Raw genomic sequence first — 16053 nt, forward strand, 5'->3', positions numbered from 1 at the left:
AGAATTATCAGCAAATCTGCATCACAGATAAATGCTCTATCTACTAATTCATTTTTGAAACTTTTAACGCTATCTCCATTAAAAAAAAAGTTTAAAGATAGCATACTAGTTATACAAAACACACCTTTAGCACCCACTTAAAGAATTTTCTTCAGTTTGAATTTCATTGTCTTATAAAATCATCTCAAGTTAAATCAATGTTCAAGGGGCAAGATGTACATCTTTGCCTGTGCAGGCTCTCAGCACTGTAAACACAGTTATGAGGCAGCCAATTTCACCCATGCAGTTTAGACATTTAATTAAGGTCTTGATTTCCACTGTAGGGGATCTGCTACCTAAAAATGAGTCTTTGCAGCGTTCATCACTGCAACACTTGGGTTTTGGATGCATACAGAAAACCCTAAGGATTTGAGCAAAGATGTGGCTAAATATCTGCCTAGGATACTTGGCAGTATCTAGTTATACAGTAACTCAAAATTCTTACTAGATGTATAAAACACTGTGCTCTCTTACATTTTTTTTTCCATTCTCCTGTTTCCTTTAAAAATACTTGAATCTTCAAAATTTTTTAATAAATATCCTTAAAAAGAAAAAAAAAAAAAAAGAATAAAACACCCTTGCAAGTATCCATTGCAGCTGATTTCTACTTTTCTACTTTCTCTTCACACTAGAAACGTTTTTGGAAGTCAAATACATTGCAAAGTGATCTTTCACAAAGCTATGAACCTAAGCTTTCTGTACATATTTTCTGCTAGTTAGTACTTTGCAGAGCTATTCTCAGTAGTGGATACTCTGATTACTATAGCTTGCCTATTAGAAGATATCATAGTATTGCTCTGATAATATCATCGAGAATCTCCTCACACTCGGATTCACGTAGATTACAAAAACCTTACATTAAGAAGTTACAAATTAATAAAATTGTACACCAACACATTTTATCTGTCTTTAAATACATCCTTATATTTGGAATCAGATTTGTGAATCCTACTTTACAGCTAGAAGTGAAACATGTCTGTGTCATGCATGTCACAGGTATATCTCAAGCTAGGCAATGAAACACAAGGCAGCATTAGCATGGAGGGAAAGTGCAAGATAAAGGGAAGAAGATGACAAGAAAACAAAGAGCAAAGTGCTGTTGGAATTCAAGAATGGAGAATTAAGGCATCATGCTGCAGAAATGTACGCATGGTAGTGTCAGGTAGCAGCAAGGACAGACTGCTCCTCAAAGGGAGCAGAGTGTCACAATGAGGCAGGCAGGAGCAGTGCCTTCACCACTGAAGGATGTGGTCCCACAGCACCTGAGGAAAGATAGCATGTCTAGAGACAGTACCCTGAATCATACACAAGCCAATAGCCAGGCAAGTCCCTAGTGGTAAGGTAGGTCTGAGATCAAGCTGGGAAGTCAAATCAGCAAGTCAAAATTACAAAATCAGCAAGTTGCAAGGCCAGGCACAGGAACACAACAAAGGTGAGGAGACCCTGGACAAGGCTTATCACAGCTCACTCACACAGCTGTCTCCACCACAGTCTGATCCCAGCTTACACAGCTATGTCGTATTGAGCTGACCTTGAGCACAGAACAAACACCTGGGAAAGGAGGAAAGATTTGGTAAAGTCTCTTGCTGTGCTCAGAGCCCCAGCAGCCAAAGTTTTATGGTTTTGAAGACAAATAATGGTGAGAGTAGGATAGTGTGTGACATGGAGTCAAGGCATACAAGGCATAGAAAGGTAATTGTAAGAATAGTGTTATTTCAAAGGTGGAAGTGTTGAACTGATAAAGTAGTATTAAAAGCTGAACTCCTTAAACTGTAGGCATGAAAAAAGGTAAGCTAATTTATTTTGTCTTTAGATCTTCAGATCCTGTCTTGTCTGCTTACATAACTAATGTGAGATTAATTTTAGACAGCTGTCAGTACTGTTTTACAGGTTAAGAAAAAATTAAGAAAAGCAGGCTCCAATGTTAGTTGGGGTTTTACTATATGAAGGTAACAAGAAGTCCAAGGGCAATCAAGAGAGACTTCAGGGACTTGGGATGACTAGTTAAGGGATCAGAGCACATGTAGTGTTCTACTCTTTCCTTCCAGTTAGGGAGTGACAAAGGAAGAAACAGGAAGAGCCAATAGATCAATACCTGACTCCAAGCCTGGTGTCACAGGCAGAATTTGGGGGTTTTTTGATCCTGGGTCAGTTTACATGACACCAGGCCTGCTGGCAACAGATGGGGTACACCTGTCTCAAAGAGGGAGAAGGATCTTTGCACAGGAGCTAGCAGGGCTCATTGAAAGGGCTTTAAACCAGAGTTGAAGGGGAAAAGGAATAAAACCAAGCTGACTAGAGATAAGCCTGGAGGCAGCACACCAGTGTTTGAGGGATGATGTGTTACTAAGGTCCTTCAATCTGCCATCTTGGTGGAGGTAGGAGGTGGAGATCTATGCAGCAGCAAAGACACAATGGTTATTGATAAGTCAGAAATGACAGAAGTGCCTGAAAATCGTCACATAGGAATTAGGGCTTCTCTACAAAAAAGGTGGCAGGATCAATAGTGCAGCTGAAGTGCATCTACACCAATGAATGTAACAGAAGCAACAAACAGGAGGAGCTGGAAGCCATTGTGCAACAGGAAAACACAGGATGACACAGTTGCCATCACAGAAACGTGGTGGGATGACTCGCACAATTGAAGTGTTGCACTGGATGGTTATAAACTCTTCAGAAGGGGTAGGCAAGGAAGGAGATGCAGTGGGGTAGCCCTGTATGTTAGGGAGTGTTTTGATTGTCTGTTTAATGCTGATGATTATAGGGTTGAGGGCTTATGGGTAAGAATCAGGGGGAAGGCCAATAAGACAGATATCATGGTAGGAGTCTGTTATAGACCACCCAACTAGGAGGAAGAAGCAGATGAGATATTCTATAAACAGCTGGGAGAAGCCTCGCAATTGCTAGTCCTTGCTTTTGTGGGGGACTTCAACTTACCAGATGTCTGCTAGAAATACAGTACAGCATAGAGGAAACAGTCTAAGAGTTTTCTGGAGTGTATGGAAGAGAACTTTCTGACACAGCTGGTGATGGAGCCAACTAGGGAAGGTGCCCCACTGGATCTATTGTTTCCAAACAGAGAAGGAATTGTGGGTGATGTGGTGGTTGGAGGCTGTCTGGGCACAGCGATCACGAAATGATAGAGTTTTAAATTCTCAGAGAAGGAAAGGGTTCAGCAGTACTGCTACCATGGACTTCTGGATGGCAGACTTTGGCCTGTTTAGGAGCCTGGTTGACAGAGTCCCTTGGGAGGCAGTCCTGAAGGGCAAAGGAGTCCAGGAAGGCTGGACATTCTTCAAGAAGGAAATTTTAAACGTGCAGGGCAGGCTATCCCCATGTGCCAAAAGACAAGCTGATGGGGAAGAAGAATGGCCTGGCTGAATAGAGAGCTTTGGGTGGAACTCAGGAAAAATAGGAGAGTTTATGACCTTTGGAAAAAGGGGCAGGCAACTCAGGAGGACTACAAGGATGTTGTGAGGTTATGCAGGGAAAAAATTAGACAGGCCAAAGCCCCAAAAACCTTAATTTGGCTACTGCTGTAAAAGACAAAAAAAAAGTTTTTATAAATACATTAGCAGGAAAAGGAGGACTAAGGAGAATATCCATCCTTTATTGAATGCAGGGTGAAACATAGTGACAAAGGATGAGGAAAAGGATGAGGTACTTAATGCCTTCTTTACCTCAGTCTTTAATAGTAAGACCATTTGTTCTCTGGGTACCGAGTGCCCTGAGCCATCAGACAGGGACAATGAGCAGAATGAAGCCCACATAATCCAAGGGGAAATGGTTCATGACCCGCTACACCACTTAGACAAACACAAGTCTACAGGATCAGATTGAATCCACCCAGGGGTACTGAGGGAGCTAGCAGAAATGTTCACCAAGCCACCACTTCAGTCAGTTGCCATCAGTCCTGGCTGACAGGGGAGGTCCCAGTTGACTGGAAGATAGCAAATGTGATGACCATCCACAAGCAGGGCCAGGAGGAGGATCTGGGGAATTACAGGCCTGTCAGTCTGACCTTGGTCCTGGGGAAGGTTATGGAGCAGATCATCTTGAGTACCATCATGTGACATGTACAGGACAACCAGATGTTCAGGCCCAGCCAGCATGTGTTTATGAAAAGCAGGTCCTGCTTGACTAATCTGATCTCCTTCAATGACAAGGTGACCTGCTTAGTGGACAAGGGAAAGGCTGTGAATGTTATCTGCCTAGAGTTTAGTAAAATCCTTAACGCCATTTCCCACAGCATCTACGTGGAGAAACTGGCTGCTCATGGCTTGGATGAGCGTATTCTTTACTGGATAAAAAACCGGCTGGATGGTTGGGCCCACAGAGTTGTGGTGAATCCTGCCTGATGAATCTGGTAGCCTTTTATGATGGAGTTACAGTGTCAATTCACAAGGGAAGAGCAACTGATGTCATCTATCTGGACTTGTGCAAAGCCTTCGACACTGTCCTGCACAGCATTCTTGTCTCCAAATTGGAAAGACATGGATTTGACAGATGGACCACTCGGTGGATAAGAAGTTGGCTGGAAGGTCACACTGAAAGAGTCGCAGTCAACAGCTCTATGTCCGAGTGGAGCCCACTGATGGGTTGACATCACTCAAGGGTCGGTATTGGTACCGGTGCTGTTGGCAACAGAGACAGTGACATTGAATGCACCTTCAGCAAGTTTGCTGATGACACCAGGTTGTGTGGTGAGGTCAACATGCTGGAGGGAAGGGATGCATCCAGAGGGACCTTGACAGGCTGGAGAGGTGGCCCAGGCCAACTTCATGAAGTTTAACAAGGCCAAGTTTATGGTCCTGCACCTGGGTTGAGGCAACGTCAAGCACAGATACAGGCTGGGCAATGAGTGGATTGAGAGCAGCCCTGTGGAGAAGGACTTGGGGATGTTGGTAGATGAAAAACTGACTATGAGCCAGCAATGTGCACCCAGAGCCCAGAAGGTCAACTGTATCCTGGACAACATCAAAGGTGTGCAGCCAGCAGGTCAAGGGAGGTGATTCTCCCCAGCTACTCTGCCCTGATGAGACCCCACCTGGAATACTGCATCCAGCTCTGGGGCCCCAACACAAGAAAGGCATGGACCTGCTTGAGTGAGTCCAGAGGAAGGCCACAAAGATATTCATCAGGCTGTAGTACCTCTCCTGTGAGGACAGGCTGAGAGAGTTGGGCTTGTTCAGCCTGGAATAGAGAAGGCTCTGGGGAGACCTTATAGAGGCCTTGCAGTACCTGAAAGGTGCCTACAAGAAGGCCGAGGAGGGACTTTTTACAAGGGCCTGCAGTGATAGGATGAGGGGTAGTGGTTGGAAGCTGGGAGAGGGCAGGTTTAGGCTAGATACAAGAAATAAGTTCTTCACCCTGAGGGTGGTGAGACACTGGAACAGGTTGCCTAAGGAAGTTGTGGATGCTCCATCTGTGGAAGTGTTCAAGACCAGGCTGGATGGAGCCTTGAGCAACCTGGTCTAGTGGGAGGTATCCCTGCCATGGCAGGAGGGTTGGAACTAGATAATCTCTGAGGTCCCTTCCAACCCAAACCTTTCTATGATTCTATGATATACATAAATGTCTGCATAGCCTATTCACATTCAGGTGAAATCTTCAGGCATCCTGCAAAAAGAAAGAATTTCACCAAAGATGTCTGCTTGATCTCAAGATGTAAATCAGGTTTGTACATGGTGCTATAGCTCAGAATCTTATGACTTGTTAGTCTCAATCCTGTGCTCAAATCAGTAGGGCATGTTATATGTTAGTAATTCCTTATTTTTACAGGTAGTGATCTAACATTATTTAAATCTGAGTTCCTTTCTATCTCTTTCCTTCTTATCCTCTTTCTTTCTTGCTGTCTTTCTTATGTTTATCTTAATTTCCCTGTTTCCCTAGTTTTCTAATTCACTAAGACAGCGAAGGAGCAGCATTTTAATGTTTTCCTTTTCCTCTGCAACAGGAAGAGAGTCTTACGATGAGTGAATCTTGGAGTTTAACAAGATTCAGATAGTCATTTAAAGAATTACTTTCTACTTCATTTTCCCTTTCCTTTTAATGATCAATCACAAACTGCTGCTCACTAATGGCATTAAAAATGTACATAGGTATGGATTTTAAATTTAAATCAGGGCCTCCTACTGAGATTATTTACAGTTTAAGGAGCTATTCAACGTAAATAAATGTGTTAGAACTAGACCCTAAAGAATTAGAAGTTTCCTTTCAATTTCTCAATAAAAAACTATCCATGTGTGACTTTCTCATTTTATTTTGTAAAAACAAAACCCTAGTTCTTAAAGAGAAGACTAGCAGGAGTTATCAAATGAGATTAGAACGTGCTTATTTACTGCTCATTTTGCATTATTATTGAACAGACAACACTTTTTGACTAGCCAGTGAATCTAATTCATCCCACTAATGCTACCTTTAAAGTGGTGCATGTAGCAACCTTAACAAGAAGCTTTAGGTCATTTTAGGATAGAAAGGGAAGTGGGTTATTTCTTACCATGCTATGATGAAGTCTCACATTGGTTGCTCTTAGGAGGGTGCCTACATCTCAGGGCTAGCAGAGATCAGGATCCAGTCATCTGGCCAAAATTCTAGCCAGCTGAGTTATGATCTCAGTAACAAAGAAAGGTGGTATAACACAAATTTCACTAAAGAACAAAGGCAATCTTAATACCACGTGTTGTGCTTTTTCTTTTCAAAACATGGTGCAAACTTTAATTATGACAGATCATTAGCAAAAAACCCAAACATTTCCAACCATTCCCATCAGCTTATTCCAGGGCAGAAACTTTGCCATGGTTTCAGAAATGTGTGATTTCAGTCTCCTTATTACCCTTCTAAAACAAAATTTGAGCTACTAAGTTTTGTGGAAAAAAACTACTCAGTAGCTCTTCAAGCAGTATATGAAATCCATTTCTCCCCCAGCCTTGGCCATTAAGATCCACTTTATATTATTCCACCAAAATAGTGGAATGGGGTTAAACAAAATTCAGATAGTCATTTAGAGAATTACTTTCTACTTTATTTTCCCTTGCCTTTTGATATTCAATTACTCCCCATTCTGTAACAGAGAGCAGACATATTAACTTTCAGAAGCTACAGTAAAAGCTTCAGCTACACTAAAACAAATGTATAATGAACGAAAGATGTGACTGAATAGTCACACTCTGATATGAAAATGAGTTCTTTAACTAAGTGCATTAACCTCAGCAGTCATAAATGATCAAAATCTGCTTGGTAGTTAATATGATATTTAAAAAAAAAACCCAAACTGTATTAAGCTGAAGTTAAATACGTGTGTGTGCATGTATATGCGTATTCCTTTGAACCAAATATGTTTGGGTTTTGGCCATGTTCTGCAGCTTCTTTTTCATTAAATCTTTTCCTTTTAGCTCGAAAACAAACAAACAAACAAAACCTGGTAAAATTTCTTTAATACTATAGAGCTAAAGAAGCATTATAAAGAATTTTAATAAGTGCTTTCAAGAAAAGAAATAAATGTAGATTACCTCTGTGTATTTGAGGGAAAATAATTTAATTCCAATAATAACTTGAATTTTAGATTTGAAAAAGATTTTTTTTTTCAGAGCTTTATCATCCCTTTAAAATTGCTTTTAATCTTTTCCCTATTTACTAGTGAATCAGAAGCTACATCCTGAATTAAAATTATGTGAACTGAAAACCAAAAGTGAAAGTGTCAGCTTCATTAGCATTCTGATATTTTCTCACTTTAAACAAATGCTCACACTAGAAATTTACAAGATTATTTACTGTTTGTGACAAAGGAACAGGTATGACATTGTGTACTTGTAAGCATGGAGTAATTTCTGAAAGAGCGATAGGACAAAAATCGTCTGATTATTAGAACTGAACACAGAAATTACAACTAGCTCTGACCTTTTTCCCTTCTCCATCACTTCTAGCCAAACTTAAACCAGTCTTGTGTTTTTCAGCCTTCTGGGAAAGTTTTTTTAATGCAACCACGTATCAAACAAGGAAACAGGATTCCTTCAAGTTATTTTGTTGCCCGGTGCTGGAATCTTCCTAGAGGATACAGTGTTCTTATTGAAAGTATCTTAAACCCATCTGGCAAACAAAATGAGCTAGACTGCTCTCTTCTGGCAATTCAGTGTCCTACAGAATACAATCAGTGTAAGGTGGAGGCACAAGGTAGTGCTTCTTTAGTTTTGTTAGCAAACAAGTCAAATTCAAGGACAGGCACATTGCCAGGCTATGTAAGCGATCCAGTTCAGTTGCCCATGCCTTGATAGCTAATGTCGTTTCAATGCTTTGTGGTAGCCAAACACTATACACAGGGTCTGGCAGATGTTACACAGGCCGTACACCTTTTTGGAGCTGTAGCTGGAGGCCAGTTAGGATAATCTAGGGCACTTAGCATGTGTAAACTACTGAATGCGGTCCTAAGTTTCTGTCAATATTTTAAGCAGAAGAAAATGGTAGAGGCATTGGCCTATGGATGGGAAGCAAGAAATGGTTCCAAATTAAAGCTTGCAATGTTCCCATGAGGTGGGCAAAAGTAAAATGACTGTAAAAAGAAAGTTAATGTTAGACCTTAGAAAAACCTTTCCAAAGGGAAAGTGAGTTACGAAGGAGAAAAATCTTCTAAGGAGGCTGTGGGATCTCACTGTGGGTTTCAAGGATCAGGTTAGAGTCATAATAGTAATGGCTTGATGTAACTTAGGGAAACTTCCTTAACTTAGGGAAGAAGGATGTGTTAGATGACCTCTTTGGATTTCCACTCCAAGATTCTTGTTGTTTCCCGGTTTCCATTGGAAATGACAGAAGAAATAATGGCATACCTTTGCAAATTATTCTGTGATACTATTTAATACTTGTGTTTATCTAAAGCATCCAAAAAAAAAGATTTTTCTAATGGCAAAACATGTAATTATCTCTGCAAGAAATTAATACTAGAAATATGCAAAAAAAATCTTCAACAAAATAGTATTTCATCTATGCAAGACGTGATATTAAAGATCAATACACAACAGTTTAATTCTTGTAATTAACTGTCACTAGAAATAATAATGTGATGTCTTTTTTTTTTTTTTTAGATGAATTCTGTAGGTCATAATATAAATTCCTGTTTTCAAGTGTGCTTGTCTGGATTATAAATTTTGAAATGAGAAAAACTGGCAGTTTCAATTTCAGCCTGGTAAAATTAAAATACAATTTCTCTTACTACTAACTTCTGTCTGGTTCTGTCATTGATATACAGTCCTATCCAGTTCTTACTTCTGAGACTGAAAAGTCTCTCAGGAATCCTGCAGAAAGAAAACGATTCTGAAGTGAGAAAGCTCATACATTTATGTCATAAACCACCTGCAATTTTGAAATATATCACTAACTTCTTCATGGAAAACTTCAGGCTCTGTCCTTCAACAAACAAAGGCTGCGGAGGCTACATAATTACTCCATGTTTTAGACGTGTAGACATAAGCAGAAATCACAAATCCACACAGTTTCTGTACATGGATTAAGCAACAGGTTCTAACATTCCTTTCTGTGGATTTATATCTTTTCAAACTAATGAAAATATTTGGAATTTGCATTAATGTGCAGGAGGTCAAAAATAGCATCTTTTGTGTCTAAGAAATCTTATTTTAGCAAAGCATTATTTTCATCATTGCTGTGTATGAATGTGCATACTGTACGATACAGATGAACTGTGTATAGTGTAGTACAGCTGATCTTAAATACATGGATACAGGTTTTGTCTTAGAAATATGTGGCTGGAAACTTCATGAATCAAAGTACAAATAAGTGTAAGATTTTGAGGTATGTGGGGGTACTTCATTTTCTGTATTACATCTAATACAATTTTCATTATTTCATTGGAGAACAACACACTATTTTTTATCTGAGAGTACAAATTAATTCACCAGAACCACACCCAAGGTAAGATTTCCTTCTTCCCATTAGTAGAGAAAAGAATCAAGCTTCTCAACCCCACAGACACTAGAATAACTAGAGTTTCAGTCCAATCTAGGACTCTTTTTACTGAATTCTTGATCATGCTCCTAGAGCTGAAAAAAGTTTTGAAGTTTTGCAAAGTATTAGGCAAAGACAGTCAGCAGACATTCAATTCCCCAGGCTTTGGCACTATCATACTCCCTATGACAAAGAAAAGGCTGCCATTGCTGGCTAAAAACAACTACACTGGTCAGAGGAATTGCTGTCTGGCAAGGAAGGTTAGCATCTGTACAGGTTTTGTAGGATTGGAGACTGTGTATAAATACTTTGGTCAGCAATATCTTTCAGGTAGGAAGGAAGGAAGGAAGAGAGGGAGAAAGGAAGATAATGGACTGTACAAGCATATGTACATGTCATAATCTAAACTAGTATCTGCATATGGTCTCAAAGCCTAGTTTGTGCTTATCTATAGGAAAAAGTCTGGGTTAGGTGTGCTGTTGAAATGTAACACAGTACATAACTGCTGTAGAATTACTTATGAAAATATAGAAGGTTTAGCTTGTATTTAAAATATGTTTAAAATTAAATGTCTGCAATTTATTGAAGGACTATGGGGGTAGTAACACCTCCCTTTTTAAGTGGCTTGGATTCCATATCACATTATGCATTCATGAAGCCAGCCAGTCTCCCTTTGTAAATAGGGGCTGTTTGGGCCCCTGATGTCATTCTGTAAATAAATTTTTGTTGGCAGTGAAGACAAACTCATCTGAAAACCCCATGCAGCATAGCTGCATTTCATCTAGTTGTCATGTTTCTGCTTCAAAAAATATTTCTTCATTCTGCAGTATGAGATCCTTGATGGCTTCTGAACAGCTGTCAAGTAAAATTTTATTACTAGATTTCTCCTTCGCCTGCCAAATCAACTGTTGATTCCCACCTAGTGTGAACAGTATATGAAATATCTCATACTCTTAGCCACGTAGAATCAACAAAGTCACCCACCTAGCTGGTCCACTGGTACCCATAGTCAGTGATGAGCAATTGGAACTCAGACCTGGGCTTATATTAATGGCAGAACATGTCAAATCACAAGGCAGAATCAAGTTAGGTAATGAAAGAACAAACCCTGCTGTGACAGTAAACATATATAGGTAAAGAAAAATTCAGCAGTAAGCAGGAGGATCCTGCCTAACAGATGAGCAGAACCTTTTGAAGTTTAAATGCATGTTCAGAGGAATAATAATAATAAATAAATCAATCAATAGAAGCGCATAAGAGACAAACTGCTGTTATGTACTAAGCCAAGATGTTAGCTATAACAGGGTATCAGTCACAGTCAGGAACAGCAGACAAGAGCAAATCGTAGCATCAGCGAGGCAGCAGACTTGAAAGAGCTGAAGGCAATAGGCACCTTAGTCAAATTAACAAGTGGCCTAAAGGGGAAATCCAAACTATGACTCTAAAATCACAGTCTTTCCTGGAAGAAGACTTCAGAGGGAAGGTTTAACTGAATGCCTGAACAAGCTAAGCTGAATGGAGGGCCTGGGAAGACAAGATAAAAAGAATCTGATGACTCTTAACCTCCTGTACTCTGTAGGTTGTTATTCATGGAGAAAAGCATACTAACACAAGCTTTGGCAAAGATAATTTTTATCCTCTCTTTGTTGAGAAACAATTTATTAATGTTACATGTCAGAAGCAATCAAAGCAAAAAGCAGAAGAACAATACTTTATGTGGAGTTCTGTCCTGGTTTAGCCTTAGGAGTTCTGAATCAACCAGGACAGCTGACCTGAGTTAGCTACAGGTGTAGCCCATACCATAATGTCATGCTTGTTATAAAGGAGGAAGGTTTATTAAGGAAGGGGAGTTCCTGCTGGAGTTACAGCTGAGGATCTAGCTGGGGTTCATCCTGCTTTTTCTCTTTCCTTCTCTTGCTTGTGAGGGTTAGGTGTTCTAGGCTGAGTATAACTTTGTATACTTTACTTGTTTTGATATTTCATTAAATCTGTCTTTGCTTCAGTCTTCAGATCTTCTTTCCTTTTCCTAATTACCCTTGTCAACTGGAGAGGGATTATCAGGTCACAGAATAACTGCTGTAGTTTAGCCCTGGTACAGGCTAAATGTAGACAAGTTCAAAGATATGTATGGATTTCCTCCACAAAGTAATGACTTATACATATGTATTTTTATCAAGAATAAGAAAACATCAAAGACATATATGAAATAGTTGTTACTCTTTAATCTGTAAGCTGTAAACCCTGTGAACAGTTTATAAGAATGCTTTTGTGCAACATGATCAGAACAGAAAATAGTCATGCCTAAACTGTTATAGACAGGTAAATATGCATCTATATGTACTTAACTACATATGTGTGTTTGCACGTATTCAGACTGAAAATAATCTTGGTATTTCTCTGGTAAGTATAAACAGACTGTAAAAATATAAAGGCAGTATATAAATATAGGTTAATTACCAGTCTCACTCCATAGTAGGCAACTTTCTGGATTTATGTAAAGACAGACAGGATACAAGACAGTAGTTAATTAGGTTTTATTAACACCTTTATTAACTCAGTGAATGTTCCCTGATAGTAGCTCTCAATTACTGCTTTAACCAATTACATTGGTTAAGGCCTATGTCCTTCAGGACATTGTCTGTATGGGCATGTACTTATCTGAAACCTTCATGTTACTTGTCTGCATTTCATCTGATTGTCATGTTTCTTCCTCAAAAATTGTGTCTTCCTTGGTGTGTAAGATTCTTCAATAGCTTCTGAACAGCTGTCATCCAAAGTTTAATTAGAAATCTGCTGTTTGTGTGAAATCACTCATTTTTTGCCCCATGAGATTCAATGGCTTCTGTCAGTCCTTTGTCCTGCCACAGATGGTCTCAGCCTTTACTGGAAAGTCACAGTTCTCTAACCGTACATGAGAGATGAAGCAAAAGAGGGTGTCCTCTTCCCTGTATTGGAGTTTCAGGATTTTGCCCTAGTTTTTCTGTGAGGAAGATCTTCCAATGTTAATTTATTTTAAATCATCCCCTTGTGAAATGAGTATTTCTGTTAGATGGCCGTTAGCTGATGGCAACAGCATGAAAGCTTTCAGCCTCCTCTGTCTCTTTCTTGTTAACATTGGTCAAAAATACAGTTATGACCTAATAGGAGAGATACATTGTGAATAATTTAAGTAAATTATGTAACTAATATTTTTATTGATGAAGACACAAACCTGGACCAAATCAAATATGAACAGACTATTGCGCCACAAAAGCCTCATGTACATTAAATGTAAATTCTATATTAGAAAATTATAGTGTAGAGTTTTATTGATATCTCACACTCTAGATATTTAAGCCTGGATTACAGATCTTTTGCCTCTGTTACCTGTTTTTTAACTGTGACTCCTCCTTTTTGCAAGCCACAGCTCTCCTGAGCTGTAGAAAAAAAAAAAAAAAAAAGGAAAAGGAACACAGATTTGTCCTGTAGCTTATACGTTGGACTGCTCTTTGCTGACCTATTGCTGTTTGTTTAGTTTATCATAACTGATAAAGACTGGGAGTTAGCCACAAGGAATTATGCTTGATCATGCCTAAAGTCAAGCTAAGACTTCCCACTGTGCATTTAATTAATATTTTAATGGATGCTTTAGTGCAGTGGAAATTCGTCAAAGTAGGACCTAAACTTGATGTGAATAAAAGCATTTGTATGCCACCATAGAAGTTGAGTAAGAATTTCCCTTCCATTTGTTGTGCAGTAATTTCTAGCAATTTAATGTGATTTTATAATCAAAAATAGAAAATGACCATAAAAAATAATTCAAGGTGGAGGGATGGAAACAGAATAGACAGGAAATATTCCTGCCACATATCATAAAAACCCTTTGCCTTTCCAGTCATTAATGACTTCCTCTCACTAATCACCAACAATAAGTCAAACAAGAACAGTTGTACCTCCAGTATAAATCATTCAGTTCAAACACTCCCTTTGATTTAGACTTCACAAACTAGCTCAGGGGATTTCACTTGATTAATTGCACTTACATCGTTATTTAATTTAAAATGTATATATTTTGTAGCTTGTGATGTAAATCCTAAGTTTAATAACCCATTCCCTTGTCCACCCTCAAGAGTTCAAACACAGTTTAAGCTGCTAGAATTAATGGAGAAAAGTAATACTGTCAAAGAAGAAATACTGTCATATAGGCCAAACTTGGCTGTGCTCATTCTGTCATTCTTTTCTCTCTATTTCATAACCATAAAACAGCACAAGACATTGCAGCGCGAAAGATTGTTAACGGAATGTAGATTTTTACATATAAACTACCTAGTGTGAGGAAATTCAGAAATTAAATATCTTTTCTAATCTGCTTAATTTTATGTGTTTTCCTTCATCTTTTCCTTCCAAATATAATCTTGCCCCTCAGTACATTTTGTGATATCGCAACAGAATTGATTTAGTCTTGCTTACATGTTACAACTCGCTTATCATATGTTTCTTAAACTTTTTAATAAGGCAGTGATATCAGTCCTGTTTATCCCTTAGATTCTTATCCATCAGAAATGATCATTTTTATTGGTATTGTTAGTACTGATTTCTGCAAATAGTATAATACATAAAATGTTTTGAAAGACAATAAAAGATGATGTAACACTCAAAAAGTATGTGTAAAATCAACATATATTTACTGTATGTTTTGAAGGAATTAGTAGGAAACTAAGAGGTTGAAAAGTAATATTTTCCTTAAAAATTTTATGTGCAATTTGATGTAACACAGTTCCTCCACCTTGACATAAAATGTGAAGAAAACTGGTCAATAATTATGAAGATATGGAGGGAACAGATACATGCTGTCTCATAGAACTCAGGCCATTGCAAAATACATAAGAAAATACAATTATTGTAGCAGATATAATGAATTACAGAACACAGATACTACATTGTAGTTTAGATGTCTAAATTATCCCTATTTCCTATGTTCTGCTCTTTTTGATTACCTGCAATACAATTGAAACTCACTCTTTTTTTCAATCAAATCTAAAGGTGAAATGGATTATTTTTTTTTAAAGACCAGAGTAGAAAGTAAAATAATAGGTTAAATATTCCCTCTAGATTTTTTTGGTTTGCAATGCTGCAGAATTTACAAAATGTTTCTAGTGTTTCTACTCACCAGGCCTTTTCCCCAAAATGCCTCTGTTGTGTTTACCACAAAGTTGGGCTACGGCCAAGTACAAAATGTGCTTTAGTTAAAGACAAGTTATTGGTACTGTAACTGGGTCAAATATATTTCACAACAATATCTATGAATAGGCAATCAGACAAGCTGATTGAATGGTTCTTCCTGTCTTAATAAATCTATGAACTTTCTTTTCCCACTTCATTCATTCTTTTACAGCCTACCTGGCATTGAACGGTTTTCTAAATAACAGAATCATAGAATAGTTCAGTTCTGAAGGAAGCTCTGAAGGCCATCTGGTCCAACTCCCTACTCAAAGCAGGGTTACCTTCAAAGTTGAATTGAGTTGCTCAGGGACATGCCTAGCCGAGTCTTGAAGATCTTCAGGAATGGAGATGGCACAACACCTCTTGACGCTTAGTTCCAGTGCTTGACCTCATACAAAAGGAATTTCCTTTGCTGCAACTTGTGACCACTATATCTTCCAATTTTGCTCCACATCACTGAGAAGAGTCTGGTTCCATCTTCTCCCTTGTTATCAATTATAAAGTGGAAGACTGTAATTAGATTTCTCTTTAGCTTGCTGCAGGCTGATCAAGTCTGTTTCCCTTAGCCTATCCTCATGTGTCAGGTGCTCCAGGACCGTGACCATCCTGGTGGGTCTCCACTGGACTCACTTGAGTTTATTAGTCAGTCTTGTCTGAGAGTCCTTAAATTAGACAAAGTATTCCACGTCCAGCCTAATGAGTGCAGTACAGGGGAATAAGCATTTCACTTGGCTATGCTTTTGCTAATACAGCCAGTCTGTCATTAACCTTCAAGACAAGGGTACATTAAGGGTGGTGTTCAGCTTATTCTCCATCAGGACCCTTTCTACAGAGCTGCTGCCTAATCAGTCTGTTTCC

Source organism: Leptosomus discolor, chromosome 2 (assembly GCF_034619465.1).
Source record: "Leptosomus discolor isolate bLepDis1 chromosome 2, bLepDis1.hap2, whole genome shotgun sequence".
Lineage (NCBI taxonomy): Eukaryota > Metazoa > Chordata > Aves > Leptosomiformes > Leptosomidae > Leptosomus > Leptosomus discolor.